At 45.6% G+C, this 19,530-nt stretch overlaps 1 protein-coding gene across 1 annotated transcript in view; it reads right to left on the bottom strand.

Annotated features, from left to right (window-relative positions):
• Positions 1-19,530, bottom strand: part of LOC135896855 (uncharacterized) — a 514,087-nt gene that overhangs the window by 367,833 nt on the left and 126,724 nt on the right. Inside the window, exon 5 of the mRNA XM_070538351.1 lies at positions 2,553-2,604. The gene's annotated coding sequence lies outside the window, so the exon portion shown is untranslated. The remainder of the gene's footprint in view (positions 1-2,552; positions 2,605-19,530) is intronic.

Genomic DNA, 19,530 nt, shown 5'->3' with positions numbered 1-19,530 from the left:
TGCCTGGGTCATAGCTCATTTACACGACAGGTGACGGGTCTGGGGTGATCTGGACGACTGGTGACGACTTGCGGCGAACCAGACTGGTGACAGCTCCGAGATGGTGACACATGCTGACAGGCGGTCGTACTGCCAGTGGCGTGGAGGTTCAGCTCCGCTTGCCACTGGATATGGCGATAGCAGCCTGCTCGACAAGGACATCGAGGACTTTTGATTGCGACAGCGTCGGCCTACTAGACTAACACCGAAACTGAAGCAAATAGGTCGATCATCCAGTGTTCGCCACTCCTCCATGCTTTGAGAGCCTCGAGGAATCCTTTGACTTTGAGTACGCACCAGCGAAGGACGTTCCGTTGGCCGGGAACTGGCCACGGCGCAAACTGACTGCAAGCTGATATTGGCGAGTCGTTGGCGCTCAATAGCTTCAACAAGGGGAACCGTTAGATCGCATGTATCGTTCAAAGATGCGTGCAGAACCATCAGACACATGGCTTGCAGCTCACGGCGTACGATATCCGTCCGCTGTTCGGAAGGCTGGTGCTGCCGCGAAGAAAAATCTCGTCCACCTTCACAAGACAATGTTGCAGTTGTATTAAGTAGCCGTGCGAATGCCTGATAGATACGATGACTGTTCACCTGTTTGAAACGGTTGCACTCCATGCTAATGTCATTAACCAAAGTGCAGTTCTTAGAAATGAGTAAATTGAAGGCCTCATCAGTGATACCTTTTAAGACATGCCCGGTTTTTTTCAGAGTCCTGCATTTTAGGGTCGGCCTTGCGGGAGAGTGCTAGCCAGTTTTGCATATAGGCGACGTAGCCTTCAGTGGACGTCTGAACTCTTCATGCCAGCCTTATCTTGACAACGCCTTCCTATTCAGTGATACTCCGAAAAGATTTCACAGCTTGTGATTTCAGGTATCCCCGTCATGGAGTTCCTCTTCGTAGTACCACACTCACGCAGTTTCCACCAAGTTAAAAAAAAAATATTCGATGGACTCCTAACAAACGCCTTTAAGAGTGGAACGTCATAGTATTCAAAGATCCGTGAGTGCATCTGATGCTTCCCAGCAACTACCACTAATGTAACTGTAATGTTTACCAGGAAACGGTGGCGGCAAACGCTATGTACGAAGGCGAGCTTTGTTGTCGAAACTCGGCCTCTTGCGTGGGTGGGGATGCGATGGGTGGAGTTCCTTCTGGATATGTTGCAAGCAACCAGGCACGCCGCTTTGTGGTCTTTGAGACTTCCACGCGCAAATCTGGAAGGAGATGGCCGATCTATGAATGCTACGAATGCTGGAAAAGGGGTTTGCGTTTTTTTTATATATCCGTTACAGAAATATGTTTCCTGATATATTTAAATTACAATCCGACACTACAATCTCCGTATGTTTTTGCGTAAGCCGTACTTTATCATATTTGTACGCATTTTACCTTTATAAATTTTATGAATTGAGCTAATTACTAGCGCAACTTGGAGGGTCTGCATGGTTGAGCATGCGAGTATTAGTTGAGTATGGCAATCCAGAGGTGGGACGCCATCGCCGGATTTGTTGAAACGTGGTGGCCTTATTGCTATCGCGTAAATGTGTTCGTCAGCATAAGGGTGCGATACCATTGAGGCTGCTCACCCGCTCATACATCCGCAGCCTGTGGTCGAGGTCGGCGCCATCGGTGCTACAGAAGGCTCCTGAATTACGTGGCTGTTCGAGTACGTCAGTCAACGTAGTCGTTGCAGAACTAGGCAGCGTCTCCTGCGACATCTGTGAAGCACCGAAGCGGCGGCCACTACGAAGCTCCGTTCTGAGTCGTTACCCCTCACTATCACCAAATATTACGAAGAGCAGGCCCGATGCACAAATATTTACCCCATACATGAGGAAAAGTGGTAATCGCGCAGGTTGGATGAAAGTTAGCAGCTCCAGGAGACAGTCTACTACTTCCTCTTCATATGCTTCTTGTTGGCACATTCCTGTCCAAACGCACCGTAACCACAGGTGTCTGTGCGTGCCTGCTTGTTTTTAGATAGAGCATAAATAGATTAAAAAAGTGCTGTCATATATATTGTAAAAACTGTTCTTTAAACACACGTATGACTGTTACGCTTCACGTCATCTAACGCTATTCTAAAAGTACTTAGCTCCTGTTGTTCGCCATCTGCAGCCGCACAACCGCAAGGACAAACAGGGGATTCTCCCTTTTACGCTGCCGGTTAGAGTTCCGTTACCAAGTTATACACTGCATGGAAGACATAAACAATTACTGCATTTGAAAATTTGTCCGCTATCACATTCGATTTATGTTTGAAAATGATTAAATGCACTATGAAAATCCATGCATAGACACTTCTAGGCGCAACCAATAAGGGATTCACATTGTTGCACTTGAACTAAACTGTTTAGACAATTGAAAGTGTGTTGAATGCATGAAAGTTAAAACCTGACGCTCTTGCTCAAATCTCAGTGAAGTAATAATAAAGCCATTAGATCGTAGCATACAAAACAACTGCAACACTGCACAAACGAAAGGGGTGTCCATAATTTTTACTCACTCTCTATAGATTTCATATCCGCCCATTCGGTTTCTACACGGTTGAAGATTGCCTGTTGAAAGGAAGAATAGTGGGGAAATTAGTGCTTATAAAAAGCGGTCTTTATCGCCGCTTCAATATTCATGTCCACGAAAGTATATTTTTCCCACAACTCTTTTCTGCATTACAAGTTTTGTGCATGTCAAAACCAGGTCAATGAAGACTGTTGTATTGGCATGACAGATAATCAATAATATTACCATCATCAGTAGGCTATTAGGTGCTCTAAAGCCACTAGCAGCGCTCTCCAGTTACCCATCTCTTGTACCAGCCTCTTCATGATACACTGTGGGGTCTATGAAGTGTGTGATACCTCTGCATTGACACGGTTACATGAAATATGTGGCCCAAGATTTAACAATATATAATGTGTTTTTGTAAGCCGTTCTGCCCATTCAGACTCTGCTCATTATTGAAAACATAACACGATACAGTTATATCCCGTCTTTTAGCAGGCACAACGAACTAATGCTGGCACCTGCTGAGAATTTCTATATATGCCAGCCTTGCTGGCACTCATGCTGATGGAGCGGCATATGGTCGTGTTGTGCGGTTCGCGTAGAAAATTATGATGCATGCGTAATGCTTCAGAAGAGGACGAGAATGATGACGTTGGAGTATTTTTACGGGCCCTTATCGGCGTGGTTGGTGAAAGAAAGGCTGCCCGGGGTCGAACGAACGCTTACTCCCACCACTTCCCCCTGAGCCTAGCACGCGACAGCAGACGGCACGCTTCCTTCCCACTTTTCTTCGTTGCGCGCCCGAAATTGAGTCTCCTCAAACTAGCGCGCTTTTACTCGCACATACAGCGTACGGCACGCCGCGACCATTTTATCGCCCTTATTCTTAACATGGAACCTCACGGTGACGGCGAAGCCGACGGAATAATGCTCCTGGAGTGTGTATACAATTGCGTTGGCAATAAAAAGAGTCGCAGTTTGACCCAAGATTCGAAGAACTGATTGCGATAGCAAATTAGCGCGATAGTAAATGTGCGAAGTGAGGATAGTAGATTTCTTATCGTGTATAAACATGCGAACATTCACGTACGAACTATATAGCAGTGAGAGGATATGTGCGGGATTGAGAGAGCGCGTAGAAAGAAACAGACACACAGAGACCACGCTGTTTCTTTGTGTGTTTCTTTCTTCATATCCGTTTAGACGTGATGCAATAAATTATGCACTGAAACGAACTAGCCTGTCAACGTGTTTTAACGAAATTAACAAGCACGGTGTCACGCACGCACACGTGAACACGGAGACATGGCGCTCGATGAGCGCAGAAACTTGCTCTTAAGATGCTGGAGTGATGAAACACGGAAGCAGGAGCGAGCGAAATGACCTTCGTGAACATTTCGCTTCAAACCGAACGAAACGTCAAATCCGTAGTGCACGCACACCTACCGGCCCTACGAAGACTCTGCAAACATCGCAGATCGCTTTCACAATGGCACCCGTGCGTAAACACACTTTGACTACGTCGTATATAGTTTTCATGACACGGTGGTCGCATGGCCGTGGCGTAAGCATCTGCCACAGGAGAAAAACGCCCCCGCTTCCTTTGATCGCCCCAGAACCTCGCACACGACACGAGCCATGACAAGGCACGCTTCTGGCCTCCTTATTCGCTCGCGCACTCGATGTTGAGCCGCGCTCGCTGGCTCACACTCGCACGCTTTCACTCGCAAGATCACTCGCGTTGACAGTTTTATAGGTCTGGGACCTTATACGAAACCTCACTGTGACGATGACGGCGACAGCAGAAATGCAGCAGGCGAGCCGATATGATTGCTATCACAGTAAAAGGCGCTGGCACGAGGCAAACTGGAGAGGGAGAAGAAGCTAGTCGGCGGACAGTCAGGTGAGCAGGCCCAAGTGTCGGTCTGACCAGATTGCAGATTACCGGTAAAGTTCATCCACAACGTCTCGCATCATCTCAGTTCCGATTCCCTAGACACCCCTCGTTAGGCCAGTCCTGCAACCATTGCTGTCCGGGGGTCATCCACTAGCATATTTCATTGTTACGCTCAAACCCTTCGGTTCACCAACGAATTAGGCTGCATCACCATTGACTGAGTATATTTATAGTGTCTGTAGGGATAAGGGTCACACGAGCCCTTTAGGTATCTTTTAATTATATTTGTGTTATTCTGTGTCACGTGTTTACTTTTTATGTGCATATAGTGGCGTTCTAAACCACAAAGCAGTCTCGTCAGATTCATCCAACACATTTCAATGGCGTCGGCGGCAGGACTAGGCCAATTGCTGTGTTCGACGGCGGAAACGTGGATTGTTGGGAGTTAGCATAGGTGAGGAAGTAGTCTATGATGAGACGCACACGGAGTTTGAATGGAAGATGATCAAGTGCACGATAGAGAAAAGCGTGCCGCTCATGGCGACGCAAAGCCCAAGTAGACTTAGTGAGGCAAACGTGCACGAAAAGAGCTATAGATAGCGCACAAGAGGGCAGCGTTGGAGGACAATAATCTTGAGCGTCGCGTTGGTCTATTTGTAGCCGAGGTGGCTTTACTTAGACGCTCAGGAAATACAGCCGTTTCGATCATCTTACACCGTAACTGTGCCATCGGAACTCAATGCCTTGGTCTGGCGAAAAGGAAGACCATCTTGATGCGTATTTCTGATGATTCAAACTAGTGGCAACAGGGAACTACTCGCTTAGTGAAAAGTTGGCTATTGCACTAAGGATTCTGCTTGTGCCTGCGTCTCCAAAATTGTTCGGACAGCTGTCCCCTGGAGACTCATTGGATTATAAGTAAAAGGAGCATCTTTTACAATGATTCAAGATAATTGGCGTATGGTCACTGGGAGAATTCTGCTCAGTCAACTCAGAATACTCCAAAACTGAGAGTCACTTTGATGTTCGTCTTCAAGGGAGCACTTATTGATGGGTAGAAATATCAGACATACATAAAATCTTTAAAAGAATGCGTGACCTCCTAGTAGCCGAGCAATCTTAACCTTCAACTGGGCGCCGATGTCTGCACTCATGACTGAGTAATGGGCCCCTGTCTCGACTAAGGCAGTCACTGCGTGGCCATCGAGAAGCACGTCGAGGTCGGTGTTTCTTTGTCTTGCGTTACAGTTACGTCTTCGCATTGGATCACGGCTGCGTCGCGTTGACCTGTGGCTGGAACGTCGCGTCGTCTTTCAGCAGCGTGTTCTTTGCGGCCAGACTTCGTCGGGGCGGCGGTGTGTCGTCGTTGTTATGTCGTGGAGATAGTCGTTTCGGCGTCTTCGAAGGAGGCGGAGGGGCTTCGTCAGTTCGAAGAACAGCTAACGCACCTGCAACGGTTGCTGCTATTAGTTTTCCGGATATGGGCTGAAGGACCAGCGCCGGATTGGGCCAGCGTATGGTCGTCGTTGCGGCAAAAGGTAGCGGCCTGGTGAAGGCGAACGGGACGTTCATTGAGAGTTCCACTAAGTGGCGCAGGGTATTCGGTGATGTGACGTGGGTGCTCCCCAACCTATGGACGCGGCGCGTTGGTGGCGAACCCGCTCAGTCCGAAGTCGCGGTATTGGCATCGGCGGTACATATGACCGGCTTCTCCGCAGTGATAGCAGAGCGGGAGGTGGTCGAGGGTTCGCCAAATGTCCGTCTTCCTCGCGTAGGTATGCTGGGCGATGGATGGGCATGCTTGCGGCGGCAGTGGAGGCGGACGATGGAATTACAGCGTTGCTGGACCCTGCGCGGCCGCGGAGGGGGGCCTTGAAGGCGTGCGACGGCGGCATAGGCCATGGCTTCTGGCTGGGGCTGCGGTAATTGATGTTGCACCTAGGGAGCTCCAAGCGATCGCTTAACCTCATATTTCACGATGTCGGCGATCGAGGCTTATTGAGGCTGCGACGAAGGCAAGACCTTGCGCAATTCTTCACACACAATGGCGCTGATGGTTACTTGAAGGTCTTCGGAACACAGTTCTTGGATGGCGTACTGCGGCGCATACTGCGGTTGTTCTATTGCCGGATGCGCATTCCCAGAGTTTTGTCGATCATGGATGCGGGTACAGAAAACTCAGCTACGGTTTTCGGCGGATTATGAATAAGTCCCGCGAAAAGTAATTGCTGTACGCCCCCATCAGGAAGCGGCCTTTTTTTCTTGCGACATATCCGGCTCGGCGTGTCGGAAAAGACGGGCCATCTCCTCTGTGAAGATCGCGGTCGTCTCATTTGGCAGCTGCACTCTGGTTTCTAGTAGAGCTTGGGCTCGCTTTTTTCGCACCATGCTTGTAAATTCTTGAAAGAAGATGCTTCGGAACAGGTTCCACGTCGTTAAGGTGGCTTCTCGATTCTCGAACCAGGTCCTGCTTGGGTCTTCCTATGTGAAATAGACATGTCCCTGCTTATGGTCGCTGTCTCAATGGTTCAGCGTAGCGACCCTCTCATACGTCTCCAGCCAGCTTTCCGGGTTCTCAAATTTGGAACCGCGCAACGTCGGTGGCTCCCAGGGCTGCTACGGAACTATTCGGGCCCCTGCGGAAGTCATTGGGGCTGTCTTCTTGGTCGTCTGTGGACGATCGTCTCTGAAGAACTTCTTGGTAGTCTCTGGTAGAATTCCGTGTTGCGGGGCAGCTGCTGTAGCCGGTGGCTTGCTCTATGTTCCGGGACGACGATTGTGTTGTCATTGCGGTCTGGCCTTGGATTATGGCTTGTCTCGGGGGCATCCGGTAAATGAACGCAAAGCACCTCCACCACATGTCACGCAGTAGTGACCGTGAAGAAGGCACCAAAACTGTGAGTATAGAAACTAGCGTTTTATTAGGCGACCTTGGGCCCACAAAAACAGGCTACACTCAAAAGAACAACGATAGTGGCGAACGTGCTCGGCCATCGTCGAAAATCTGATCGGCGGGTCAAGCGCGTCGACCTTTATATAGCAGTCGTCGACCGTTACAGAATAATCTCTAGGACCCGCGTGTCTTCCACAAAGTTCTACACCATTCGCGTCATGCGATGAAATGAGATAACACATGGTTCGGTGACAACAGGCAGCGGATAGAATCATCGATAACATTCTAGAAACTTCCGATACATACAGGCGCGTCCCGCGGTGTGTGATAACATTTGTTATGCGGCCAAATATGGTCGGCCGATAAAGATAGGCAAGTGCACGTATCACTATGGTAATGTGCGACTTGAATGCAAAAGTGGGGAAATGCAGGCTGGGGAACAAGCAACTGGCAACTACAGCGTCGAATCTAGGAACGCCAGAGGAGAGATGCTGGTAGAATTCGCAGAAAGGAATAAGCTGCGAATACTCAACACATTTTTCAAGAAGCGCAGCAACAGAAAGTTAACCTGGAACAGCCCTATTTGTTAAACAAGAAATGAAATTGACTTCATAATTTCTGCTTATCCCAGCCATGTGCAGGATGTAGAAGTGAGAGGTAGGGTAAAGTGCAGTGATCATAGATTAGTGAGGGCTAGGATTCGCTTCATTGTGTTGAGAGAAAGAGCGAAATTGGTCAAGAAGAAACAGGTCAACCTTCAGGCAGAGGGTAAAAGCAGACAAATTCTGGCTGGTACATGCAAACAAATATTCCGCCTTAGAACAGAGAGACGATGGCAACATAAAGCCAATGAAGGAAACGTAACTAGGTTGGCCTCAGAGGCCGCAATTGAAGTTGGAGGCAAGGCACCAAGGCAACCAGTAAAGAAACGAAAACATCAAAGTGTCCTTCTCAAGACATAACATAGAATTCAGGGAGCTGTCAAACTGGTGAAAAAGGCTAAAATACGTGATATTCGAAAGTATACCGTGAGAAAGACCGAAGAAGCCGTAAAAAGTGGACGCAGCCTGAAATCAGTGAGAACGAAACTTGGGTTAAGGCAAACCAAAATATATGCACTAAAACATAAGCAGGGTAATATCAGAAATCTCGAAGATATAGCAGAAGCACCAGAATAATTCGATACTCATCTGCACAGTACCCAGAGGAGTCAAGATGCCTTAATTAGAAACAGCAGTGAACATAATACAGAAACTCCTCCTATACCTAGTGATGTGGTCAGAAGGTTCTGAAAGACATGAAACAAGAAAGAGCGGCAGGAAAAGATGCAATAACAGTCGATTTAATTAAGGATGGAGGAGACATATTGCTTGAAAAACTTGCAGCTCTTTAAACGAAGTGCCTATCGACTGCAACGATCCCAGAAAACTGAAAAAAATGCAAACATTATACTAACACACAAAAAGGAAGAAGGCAAGAAATTGCAAAATAATGGGCCCATTAGCTTACTTCTAGTAATATATAAAATATTTACCAAAATAATCTCCAATACAGAAAGGTCAGCACTGGACTTTAGCCAACCAAGGGAACAGGCTGGCTTCAGAAAAAGATAGTCTACAATGTATCACATCCATGTAATTATTCAGGTAATCTAGAAATCCGCAGGCTATAATAAGCCTCTCGATATGGCTTTCATTGATTACGAAAATGCATTTGATTCAGTAGAGATACCAACAGTCACAGAGGCATTACGTTTCCGATGAATACAGGACGATTGCTTAAATACCTTGGAAAATACGTACAGAGGTTTTCCAGCTACCCTGATTATGCAGAAGAAAAGCAGGAAGATACGTATAAAGAAAGGGGCCAGACAGGGAGACACAATCTCTTCAATGCTATTCACTGCGTGCTTGGAAGTATTCAAGCACTTAAAGTGGGAAGGCTTAGGAGTAAAGATCCACGTCGAATATCTTAGCAACCTTCGGTCTCCCGATAACATTGTTCTATTCAGCAACAATGCAGACGAGTTACAACAAATGATTGAGGACCTTAACAGAGGGAGTGTAAGAATGGGATTAAAGATTATTATGCAGCAGACAAAGACACTGATAAATAGCCGGGGCAAAGGAATAAGAGTTCAGCATCGCCAGTCGGCCTCGAGAGTCTGTGAAGCAGTACGTTTACCTAGCTCAAATATTCACAGTGAGCCCTGATCATCAGACGGAAATTCACAGAATAAAAATGGGTTGGATCGAACATGGCAGAGATTGCCTGTTCCTTAGTGGAAACTTACTATTATGCTTGAAAAGAAAGGTGAGCAATCAGTGCATTTTACCAGTGCTGACATATGGGGCAGTGACTTGGAGAGTGGCAAAGCAGCTTGGAACAAGGACGGCGCAAAGAGCGATGGAACGAAGATTGCTAAGCAAAACGTTAAGAGGCAACATGAGAGCGGTTTGGATAAGAGAGCAAACGGATATAGACGATATTATAATTGACATGAAGAGACAAAAAATGAGCCGGGCAGGTCATGTAATGCGCACGTTAGATAACCGTTGTACCATTAGGGTTACAGAATAGGTACTAAAATAACGGAAACGCCATAGAGGACGACACAAGACTGGGTGGAGTGATGAAATTGGGAAATTCGTGGGCGCTAACTGGAATCGGTTCGCGCAGGACAAGGGCAATTGGAGATCGCCGGCAGAGGCCTTCGGCCTGCAGTGGACATAAAATTGACTGAAAATAATCATTAATGATGATGTAATGAAAATAGTTCCGCACAATTATGGCCAAAAAACCCCGACCTTTATCCCGGCGTCAACGAAGTCACTGCAAGAAGCCATCTAGCTTCCACAGCTTCACTGCTTTGTGTGGAACGATGTACCGTCATCTTGAATAGTAATATAAATACAAGGCACTTCCGAAAAGTTGTAGCATTCAAGTTAATGTGTAGCTATTAAAGAACATTATCACTTTTTCAAATGTCACATAAAGCAAGTCTCTTTCTAATGGCACATTAAGAAAGTATTCGATAGGTGATAAGCCCCGGGCTCAGTTCAGCAATCGGGCAAAGAATGTTATCGTCTCGAACTCGCGAACTTTAAAGAAAGGCAGATGTTGGACGGTGTAATAGGGTCAATATGAGTGCATCCTCTATTGTCGTGCGCCCGTAATGAAGCATAAAGCCATTTTTTCTGTCCAATAGATAATATAAAATGACTTCTACTGAACTGCCCAAAGTCGTAACATAAAAGTTGGTGTAAAAACCTTGCAAAGAATCAAGCGTACCTGAAATCTGCTTTCAGAAACCTCCACTACAACGCGCGTGATGTTGAAAGCTTAGAAGTGGAATTAAATTTTCTTGAGTCTACTTGATATCTACCACTCTTAATTTACTCGAAACTAACAACCGTTCTTTCATTAGACAGCGCGTGCTATGCAGTTAATTTTAACGAAGTAATGCCGCAAGATTCCAGGTGCGCATACCTGAGTTCCCTCCAGCGACGCTCGCAGTTCACCAATTGTTGTCAAAAGTATTATTTCAATTCCCGCGGGAATTCTGGGTGCATTATTGAAATGTTTGATAACTGCTCCATGTGAAATTGCGAACCTGCGAGCTCCTAATACGTTTGCCATTGCAGTGTGTTCTTCCTTTGTTTTAAACCCAGCTCTGCCGGACGTCCATGCGAACAGCCTTAGGTGAGCCTGGCACTATGTTATTAACCCTGACGCATTGTTATCTGCTGCATCTAGGGACCTTTATCCCTGACGAAGTGCGAAAGAGAAGCACAAAATATGTGCGATGAGAACAAGCACAAGCTTGAAAAGCCCGATTTTACTTCTAAGAGGAGACCTTGGATATAACGAGGCACCTTCTTCATTTTTCTGGCAATATAGTAAGTGTCACAAGAAAAAAAATAGATTTACGTTGGTACCTTTTTATTCTGAGGACAGTGTTAAATGATAACACACACGCCTCGACCATGTATAAGAATGAACTCTACGGCATCATTAGCCAGATGAATGAATGTGATATTATTCGCCTTGCAAACACAATTTATGAACAGTAACTTTTAAAGTTCTGCAAGAGCTCAGTACCCATGCTGGTGTGTATTGAAACTCGACGCTGCAGCGGTACATTTATGTCGCTCACACGTACACCATCTACAATATCGAAGCAAAGAAAGCTCTAATACGGGCAAGGAACGCACGGCACTTGTTGTCGGTGTAAACCTATTAAAATATGTCTGCTCACCAAACCAAAGCATATAGTTTAACTCATTACTTAGGAGCACGTATTTTTCCGCAACATGGTGCATGCCAACCGCGTCTGTGCACAGGTTGCAATTTAACTATTTTTGGGCAACTACAGTACAGGCGTCATATACTGCCGCAACCTATTTGGACGGCTATAAAAAGTGTTTAAAGAGGCTTCGTGAATTCCTAAGTGGTAAGTGAAACGAATAGAATGGTGCGATTGCTATGAATATATACTAAAAATCAAAGGATACTACGTTTTTTATTGATTAGTAGACAACAGCAGTGAACCTGTAACGAATCACTTATTCCTAGGACCTCTCAGGAATGGAACCACCTTTCCGGCGCAGTTGGCGCAAACAAGGACAACTCAAAGTTTCGTTCGGCCTTATCAGACATCATTACTCCCGGATAATTAACCAATCAAACTTACTGCTTATTGCTGCTTTGTTTATTAGCTTGTGTGTGTTTTTTACCCACTCCCCTCTGTAATACTTCGGTCTTGAGGGTACAATAAAATAAAAAAATTAAAAGCGATGGCCCGTATAAAAGCTATTACAGACAAATGCGGAGGATTAGCGAAGTTGTTAGGTGGCTAGTGACACAACCATGTATAATGGGGAGGGTGCAGTTGCGTGACACTTTCGAAAACTTGCCTTCAATTTTTAATGCCCTATTTTATCAACATCCATTTAACATCGCATATAAACTTGGCGTAGATATCCCCTTATAGTCATAATATTTGACCTCAATTGTAGTTCTAATTATGCCGTCATGGTCGTCATATCACGGCTGGCAAAACAGGCTAATGACACTACGAACCACTCGCTTGCGCATTCTAAAGGAAAATGCGCATTTAGCCCACCTGTTCGAAACATTGCCTACACATTGGTCTTATCATGTCGTAAATTTCCCCATATATAAACACGATACTTTCTTTGGCTCACCGAGGACACCGGAGAAACAGATTACGAGTCTAATAACATGTGTGAGAACACTAGAAAAAAGCGGGGGTTCAGTAATTATCTGCCACAATTTTATTTAAAACAGGAAAGCGAAAGTTTCACAGCAGATTGCGTGAAAATCAACATCTCTCTTGCTGCAGTTTTAGGATTCGGGGGAACATCTTGCTGAGCGGCAGTATGAAACCCTGCAATGCTTCAATTCGCCACTTTGTAGACAGGCTGCAATGAACTTATACAGAAAAACATATACCTGCCGTGGTTGCTCAGTGGCTATGGTGTTGGGCTGCTGAGCACTAGGCCGCTGGATCGAATCGCGGCCACGGCGGCCGCGTTTCGTTGGGGTGAAATGCGACAACACACGTGTACTTAGATTTAGGAGCACGTTAAAGACATCCATGTGTTTGAAATTTCCGGCGAACTCCACTATGACGTGACTCTTAATATGAAAGTGGTTTCGGCACGTAAAAGCTCACAATTTATATTTAATTTTTGTTAGAAACACATATATCGTCCGTCACTCAGAATATTTCTTCGTACTTCCTACAAATATAGACACCGTGTCCCCCATATTTTACCAAGGATACCGGAGAAGAACAACCTAATTCCTTGTAGAACGCATAAAAATTGGGAGAAAGCCACTATTCAGTAACTGTTTCAGCGCAGATAGGCCACCTACATAGTAGAAATTTTCGGTAGATGCCACCAAATGTGGCCCTCATTTTTTTCAATATACAATATCTTCGCCGGAAAACAAGTATTATTGTATTTTTTTTTAAATTTAAGAACAGCCCTAAAATGAAATTGTGAAACCGGAAGTGACCCATGCGTTTAGAATAAAAAATGTCAGTGTTTTCTTGGTATTCAAATGGCTCTGTTAGTTCAACCAAGGTTATGTTCACGGAGATATCTGCGATAAGTCGGGATTAGAAAATAAAATTCGACAGTTATACTTGTAAGAGGTTTGATTGGGTCTACGATAGGGATAAGATACTGAGACTGCGCTTGCCTACCCTTCCCCGCTATCGAAAGCGCACACTTTCGTGTGCACGCTGGAAAGTCCAACATAACTACACCAGAAGCTAAATTTTGTTTCTGAAAAGGACGACCACATGAGTAAGGCTTTTTTTTCTAAGCACTTTTTGCTTGGACAGCGAGGAATGTCTTTTGTGCCGTCTCGGGGAGCCCTGTAACGGACGACTGGCCGGATTGATCCTACGCGCTCGCGCTGTGGAGAACACATGGCGCTGTGCAGTTGCCGCCCTGACAAACTGTCAGCTAGCACAACTTCCATCATGGTAAGTTTTCTGGGACCGCTATATCAGCATGCAAAATCACAATCAGCATACTACCCTTAATCAGCGGTAGAAGAGGAAATTGGAATAAAATATTATAACCAACCGCGCCCAATGACTACTGTGCCTTGCGGCATGAAATCGTTGCATAATCGAATCTAGGATATATTTTATCTCTGTCCAGATATAGTCTGTGTAGCATTGCAGTATCAGTATATGATCACTATCGAAGACCCAATCAAACCGCTTACAGGTTTAAGTGTCGACTTTTATTTTCTAATCAGGACTTATCATGGCCTCACACAGCATTTGAACACCAAGGCAACACTGACATTCTTTTTTTCTAAACGCATGGGTAACTTCCGGTTTCACAATTTCATTTTAGGGCTGTTTTAAATAAAATCAACAATATTACTTATTTTCAGGCGCGAGCGAAAACTGCCACAATTTTGTATTTTGCAAAATATTGAGGGCCAGTTTTGGTGGCGTGTACCGAAAAGTTGCGCTATGTAGGTTGCTTATGTGTGCCGGCAGCAATTATTGAATAGTGGCTTAGTTCCAATTCTTACGGGTTCTACAAAAAATTTGAATGTTTTCGCCTGTATCCTTGGTAAAATATGCGGGATACGGTGTCTATATTTATTGGAAATACGGAAAGATATTCTGGTGAAGGCCGATATATGTTTTTTGTCTATGACTTCATTGCAGCCTTTCTAGAAAGTGACGAATGGAAGCATGGCAGACTGTCATACTGCCGCTCATCAAGATGTTTCCCGTACCCCTAATACAACAGCACAAGATACGTTGATATTCCGGGAAAATAAACAGGACCTTAAACGCCATCTGCTGTGAAATGTTCACATTCCTGCTTCAAATGCAAGTGTGGAAGAAAATTACTAAACCCCCGTTATTTCTTGTGTTCTCGTACATATTATTTGATTCGCAATCTGTTTCTCCGGTGGCCTCGATGAGCCAAAAAAGGTATCTCGTTTGTGTATGGGGAAATTAGGGACATGATATGGCCAATGTGTCGGCAATATTTGAAACAGGTGGGCTAACTGTGCATTTTCCCTTAAAATATGTAAGCAAGTGGTTCGAGGTGTCATTAGTCTCTTTTAGCAGCCGTGCTGAGACGGCTGCGATGGAACAATTACCGCTACAACTGATGTCAAATTTTGTGGCTACAAAGGGATGATAATCTACGCCAAGTTTATATGCGATGATAAGTGGATGTTGATAAAATAAGAAATTAAAAAAAGGAAGCAAGTCTTCGAAAGTATGGTAATTCTATTAGGCAGGTTTCCTATGGTTCTAGGACAACTAAACTTTGCTGAAGAGGCAGCATTTTAAGTGCCATGTGTCTCGTATTTTTGAAGCTCTGACTTATTCAGCAGCATTAGAAAACAATATTTAGCCGCATTTTTTTCTTTTTGCTTTTCCATGCGGTAAATAATAGTTTTGCCTGGTCCTCACTGAACTGAAGGAGAGAACTTCGTTATATTTAGCCACGATAAGGACAACCTAATATGTGATGTGTGCGCAAGTTTAATGCAGATCGGTAATGAGTCATCGTTCAGCACCACCACGCTGCGGACCGTCCGTCTAACAGAGGGTGCCTAGAGCCCTCTCTTGTTCACTTACCCAGGCGAATCGTGACAATCATAAATTGTGTACCTTTAGAGAGGGCCTCCATGTTATGCAGCTGTAACTTAAGGTTTTTCGGCGGCCTTTGTGTCTCCGACGGTAGTCTCTGTGGAGCTACCTAACCTTTTCGTCTTTGGTGCTGTATCGTTCCCGTGTTACTTACACGTGCGGATCCCTCAGCCTGGCTGCTATCTGCAGCTGATAGGGTTGACGATTTCTACCACCGAGTGTCACTGCCGTCCCGATTCCTCGCTATGAAAGCCGCCGACGTGGAGCCAACGATACTTTGGCAGCAGCGGTAGTGAACCTGCACATTGGCTTAGAATCCCCTGTACTACCAAGTTAGCCCACGCCTTGTAACATTCACTCTTTAATTCATTTCTTGATGTCTACTCTACCGCTGCTGCCACTCGAGTCTGCTTCCCTGTGTTTCCGTATCCTGTTCCCATGGCAAATGTAGGCACCTGTTGCTAATGCAATGAAGCTGTTAGCTCAGATGAAATTATAGTATGCGTCACGTGGCGAATGTAAGGAGCTCTTCCATATTGGGCCATATGCTGGATTATCGGATAAAGAATATAAGAAAAAATCTGAATCGGGCTAAACAAAAGTCGGCTTGTTCTGCATGCAGAGTTGCAGGAAAGAATAGTGAAGGCTCAAGCGGGAAGTCATCAGCTCATGAACTAACTGATATAAGGGCGATTTTCTCGAACATAAGTAAAAAGTTGGACGAGACGCTGCCGCTCAAAGAGACTGTGCGAAGCACTGAGTGGTCGGTTCAACTAATGTCTCATAAGTAAGACGAGATTTAGCTTGGCTTGAACGCCACGATAAATATTATCCTGCTCAAATTAGTTTCCATTCTTACTTGGGAACTGAAGACGGATTTTCTATGTTATCAGACGATGTTTTACAGGTTTCACCACACAGTCATGGTAGTAGCAACAGACATAACGAAAGCTTATGACAATATAGACCATGGAATCATTATAGCCAACCTCATCGACCTGGGACTTCCACCACGGGTGATAAGATTCATCTACTCATTCCTTCAGAATCGCACACTTGCGATTAGAGTAGATGGAAGGCAAGAAGGATACTTCACATCGAACAGAGCATCCCCACAAGGTTCGCTTCAGGCTCCTCTTCAACGTTGCTCTAATACCTCTAGCCCGGCAACTACATCATATTCCAGATGTGAGGTTCTTAATCTATGCGGATGACGTCACTTTGTGGTCCGTGCATAAAGATATATCTAGACACACTCAACAGCTTCAAGAAGCCCTTGGTGTGCGGAACAACTACGCTCGGAAAGCAGGATTGGACATTTCCGCCCAAAAATCAAGCTATGTTGTGGTGGCCAACAAGAAAGGACGCACAAGAATCACGCAGCACCCCTTTACATTTAGACTCGGGGCAGTGGCAATCCCTGAGGCTTCTGAGGTCCGCATACTGGGTCTCGATATTCACTAATCCGGCAGTGGTGCACACTGGTTCCGTAAAACCAGACAGAGTTCGACAAAAACACTTCACCTTATTCGTCGCTTTGCGGCAAAAGCAGCTGGAGCTCGTACTGACGTAGCTCGACGGTTGGTGCGTGAATTCTTGCAGCCACGAATTTTATATCAAGCACAATTTCAACGGCTGACTTTGGCACAGCTGGCACAGTTGGAGACGATTAATCGTGATGCTATGCGCACAATCACAGCACTGCCCCGCATCACTCTGATACCAACCTTACAGGAACATGCCCAGCTCAACACAATTGCAGAGCTAATTTTGCAACGTGAAAAAGCACGTGAAATAAAAAAAAAGCAACTTATTCCGGCTGTCGCTGCGTTGCGTGCTCATTTTCACCGCGGCTCTCGGATTGACAACCAGCCCTATCCCATGCCTCCCTGGCAATTCACCAGCATCACAGCTAATAAGCCAACGAAGTTACGACGCAGCGATACAACAGGTACTATTGACGAGCACAACATCGTCGATGCATCATGCGTTAACACCTGCAAAGTCTATACGGATGCTGCCATTCTCCCAGACAGCGGAAGGACATCATTCCCGAGTACTACGCAAAATTTCATCAGTGGCCAACAGCGCTATTTATCTACGGAAGCCAGTGCTCTAGTAATGGAACTTCAAGCCATCCACGACGCTGTACAAGATGTGACATCTAAGCTGCCTACCATCAAGCAACTAGATATCTTCACTGATTCTTTAGCGGCTATTCAGGAACTCAAGAAGGTTGATAAGGCGATGGAAATCTGCGAGAGAACACACACTATGAATAGTAAGACAGCTACTTGCGTCAAGGTACACTGGATTCAAGGCCTTTCAGCGAACCCTCACAACATTGCTGCTGACCAGCAGGCACACTGGCCTCTTAACCCTGATCCTCCACCTACTCCCCTCCCACCCCAACCCCGTAACTCGCTGCGAGCCCGTAAAAATGCTCTCCGGCAGGACACACGCGCTCTTATCCCACCGTGTGTCTGCTCCCTACCCCTTCACCTTACTAGGGCGGAGGAAGTTGTGCTTAGGAGGCTTCGGGCTGGGGTGGCCCTTACACCGGCTGTTGTCTCAAGGGGGAACTGGTCGCATTTGCCACTGGGTGCTACGTGTCCATACTGCTCCATTCCTGTGGCGGAATCAGATGCATACCACCTAATATGGACATGCACGGGTTTACAATCGGAACGCTCGCGTCTCCTACTGCAAGCCGGCCTCCGCTACAGTGTGACAACCAGCTATGACCGCTGGATACATGACAACCGATTCCGCTAAACACTTCTTCAATTCATACACAACACAGGCCTCACAGCACACATATAATACACATATACGCTCCACGAATTATGCCTTAAGGACAAGCCTACATCGCAATAAAAAAAGGACACGAAAGAAATGCGGAAAAGGCATGAACACTTTCAACAGAGCACTAACGCTAATGACGATGTGACAAAGAAACTGGAGGCGAATCTAAATGAGCTGGAATGGAGAAACCGCAGGGTAAACCTAAAAATTCACGGCGTTAGTGCTGTTGACAATGAAAATTCCCTTCAGAAAATGAATTCTCTTGCCCCAATGATTGAGGTCCCTGCACTTAGTGAAACCGATGTCACTGCCCTTCACCGCCTTTCATGCAAAGCCTGCCTCATTCCTGGAATAATTGTGAGGTATCTCAGGCAATCTGTTCGAGACCAGTGGCTGCAGAACCGCTCAAAGCTGAGGGAAAAGAAATCCAAGCTGTTCTTTCAGGAAAACATGACCAGTTACAAACGGCAACTGCTTCGACAGGCTAAAGACTGGGCGAAAGTAAGTGGGTACAAATGCGCGTGGCACAGGAATGGACAGATCTTCCAGCGAAAGACCGAGGGCGACTCTGTCATGGTAGCGCGTCACAGATTACTTTCCTTCCTGAGCCTGGTCTCTTGTGAGCGTACTGAAGTTGGTCTGTCCCGCTTAAAGATGGAGTCCCTTCTTTCCGCACAAGCTACCGAACAAACCGCCGCGGCGGTGGTGTTTTGCTGTTGTTCAAAGAACATGTAAATTGTGAATTGCTTCCCTACTTTTGTGTTTGTTGCGAAGATTTTGAAATGGTAACAGTTCGTGCTACTGACTACACATTGTCTGTTTACTGCAGGCCTCCAAATGGAAATGTTCGTCATTTCCTTTCTTTTTATGAACAGCTGCTGTCTTTTACTGCAGCAAATAGCAATTACTTGGTGTCCACTGGTGATATTAATATCGACATGCTGACCACTTCTGTACCACAAAAGACTATGTTAAATATTTTAGCTTCAAATGGTTATGAAAATTTAATCCGTAGCCAACAAGGATTATATCCGAAAGTGAAACATTGTTGGACTTGCTAATTACAAATGCTAACACTGAAACTGCTACTGCTGGGGTGATCTCACACGATATTAGTGACCACTCTCCAGTATTTTTTTTAAAGAAAACACAACTTTAGAAAGAACCGGAAGCATGAGTATATACTTTGTCAAAGTATTACTCAAAAACGTCTA

The sequence above is a fragment of the Dermacentor albipictus genome, chromosome 5 (assembly GCF_038994185.2).
Source record: "Dermacentor albipictus isolate Rhodes 1998 colony chromosome 5, USDA_Dalb.pri_finalv2, whole genome shotgun sequence".
In the NCBI taxonomy this organism is placed as follows: Eukaryota; Metazoa; Arthropoda; class Arachnida; order Ixodida; family Ixodidae; genus Dermacentor; species Dermacentor albipictus.
The sequence above is the reverse complement of the archived record's forward strand: the minus strand, read 5'-3'. Positions and strand labels throughout refer to the sequence as shown.